The sequence below is a fragment of the Microtus ochrogaster genome, unplaced genomic scaffold (assembly GCF_000317375.1).
Source record: "Microtus ochrogaster isolate Prairie Vole_2 unplaced genomic scaffold, MicOch1.0 UNK2, whole genome shotgun sequence".
Classification (NCBI taxonomy): domain Eukaryota; kingdom Metazoa; phylum Chordata; class Mammalia; order Rodentia; family Cricetidae; genus Microtus; species Microtus ochrogaster.
Window position 1 is genome coordinate 10,478,077 of NW_004949100.1, and position 2,814 is coordinate 10,480,890.

The 2,814-nt window shown below is 46.0% G+C and overlaps 1 pseudogene; it reads left to right on the forward strand.

Annotated features, from left to right (window-relative positions):
* Nucleotides 1-1,165: 1,165 nt before the first annotated feature.
* On the forward strand, nt 1,166-1,784 carry LOC101998817 (annotated as a pseudogene).
* The last annotated feature ends 1,030 nt before the right edge of the window (nt 1,785-2,814 follow it).

The window sequence follows — 2,814 nt, forward strand, 5'->3', positions numbered from 1 at the left end:
GCATTTGTGAGTCTTCCAAATTTTCTCCTGTGATTTACAATTCCAGACCATTGTGATGAAAGAACATAATTGATATGAATTGAGTCATTTGATGTCTGTTAAGACTGGCTTTTCAGTCTTACATGTGATCTTTCTTGGAAACTCTTCCATGAATATTTGTGAAGGACACATACTGCTGCTTTCAGTTGGAATGTTCTATAAATGCCCCTTAGGACCTTTTGGTCTGAAATACAGTTAAAGTGTCATATTTCATTGCTGTGTTTTTATTCTTGGCAGTTCTCACAGAATGATGCTGTATTCCTTAAACGTCTAAGATTGTAAAGAGGCAGAAAGGTTTTCTTCTCTTCTGTGTAATACTGAATAGTAGCTGGAGTATCTCAGGCATTTAGCAAATAAACTCATTCATAAACAAAGAACTGTACTAAAAGACCATCTCAAGGTCACAAAATTTGATCTATAATTCTGAAAACTCAAATCCAGAATTCTCTATTGTGCTGAAGATGTCACAATACTTGTGGTGTAATTCTCAAAATCTCTGTGTTGACGTAAGAAAGGGAATAGTTTGTTGAAGAGGATGCCACAGTCAGTGACAGCCTTGAGATTTGAAATCGATAACTGACTTCTCAGGGAGCTGCCAGTTTTTATTATCTATGCCTTGGATGTCTTTTGCAGGAGGCTGAATATGTGTATAGAATAAAAACATTGCTTGCCTCTAAATAATTCTAGAACATACCATTTTGGATACGAAGCTGGGAGAACAAAATCCACTGATGTTGAGGTAACCTTTATAAAGTTACAAGAATGTAGCCCTACTAGACAAAGTCACCTGGTTTTCACACTTAATGAGTAGGAAGGGACCTTAGCTTATAAATCTGTTGTGAGGGGCCAATGATACAGGGGCTCCTGGGAGCACCGGCTGGACACCTGCCAGTCTCTGTGTTCCTCCAGCCTCGGGTTCCTGGATTCAGATCAAAACAGAAAGGAACAAGGCAGTGCCAGATATCAACCTCAGCTGACTCCTTTTGTATTCCTTCAAGCAGGGGAATTGGCTCTGTAGGGATTGAGAATGCCTGGATCCGTGTCTCAGCCAGTAGCTGAACTGCTCTCACCCGCTTTTATTCTCTGGGCACCAGGAATCTGAGGTCCAGGAGGAGCAGCAGCAAACATGTCTAAAGAGCCACCCCCTCCTCATCTTGGAGATCCTACAGCCCCACTACTAGGGGGAAAAAGTGGAGCCGCACCTACCCCGGGCCTCAACCACCCCCAGCAGTGATGCAGCCACCACCAGGCATGGCTCTGCCCTGGGCTGCAGTTGCTCCTCCACCTTAGGAGTTACCCGGTCACCCAGTGCCTCAGCCTGGTTTTGTGCCCCTCACATGAATGGCACCTACATGCCTGTGGGTTTCTACCCTCCTCCAGGCCCTCACCCACCTGTGGGCTATTATCCACCGGGGCCCTACCCACCAGGGTCCTATTGTGGCCTTGGGGGCCGCACGGTCACAGTCTTGGTTCTATTAAGAGCAGCCACCACGGTGACGGTGCTACAGGGAGAGATCTTTAAGGGTGCACCTGTACAGTGTGCCCCCACTGCCAGCAGGCAGTCATCATCAACATCTCCTATGAGACTGACCTGATGAATTGCATGCTGGGCTTCTTCTGCTGCCTATGACCTGGGCTGCCGCTTGATCCCCTGCCTCATCAATGACGTCAAGGATGTGACGCATACGTGTCTCAGCTGCAAAGCCTACATCTACACATACAAGCGCTTGTGCTATCCGAGCTAGACTCGGACTCCCCCACCTATCCCTCTGGCCCTTTGTGCTTTGCTCCCCACGCTCAGTGGTCACCATCCCTCAGCTCCCACTTAGGGTTGGAAGTTTCGCCATTGATCCCTGGAAATCCTGACCTCACCTTGCCCTTTCCTGAGCATCTGACTCCTTTGGCAAAAAGTTTGTTGGATATAAGACCAAGGGCCAGTGGGTGCATGGGGGTGACACGGATCTTGTGTGTTGCTTGGGTTATTTGTAGTCCAGAAGATAAGCTGTAGAGGGTCTCTTACTAGGTCCTCATTCCTCCTTTCTGTATAAGGTCCAGGCTTGGTCCTTGCTACTCCTGGTGAAAAAAGAAAAAAAAAAAGACTGAAATATAGCAGACTTTCACTGGTACCAGACTTAGTTACTGACATTACAGATGTGATTTATCACTCATCTATAAAATAACTCAAACAATTCCCTACTACTTGACTCTTTCCATAAACATATTCAATCAAAAGAGTTGGTGTTTTGCCCACACAAGAAATGGTAGCAGGCTAATCAACAGCTGACACCCCTCATCAAAATTACTTAGCCCCTGAAAACAGTTCATTGTCACTATCCATGCAGAGTCCTGGACATCGGCACCTTCTCTTTAACTGTCTCAGTAGATTGAAATGTATCATCCGATAATGTAAACTCACCTGAATCTGGACATTTCTCTCCCTTGTTGGCAAGATTCTTATGGTGGCTGTGTTGCTTTTGGGGGAAACACCTTCTCGCCCCTGTGAAGGTTTAAGTCCAGCCTCCATGCGTGGACTTAATGAATCTGTAATGGTAGGGACAGAAGGCTATAACCTTAGAGGCTTCAGCAGGAAGCTGAGTGTTCACATCTTGAACTTTAAACAGGAAATAGAGAGCTCAGGGGAAATGGCACGTGTTTTTTAAAACCTCAGTGACTGCCACCGAGGCACATGTAGTCCAGCAAGGCCATACCTCAAAAGCCCCCCAAAACAGTGTCTACTGTGGACAGACTGTTCCAGGCTTTCAGGGAAAATCTAAT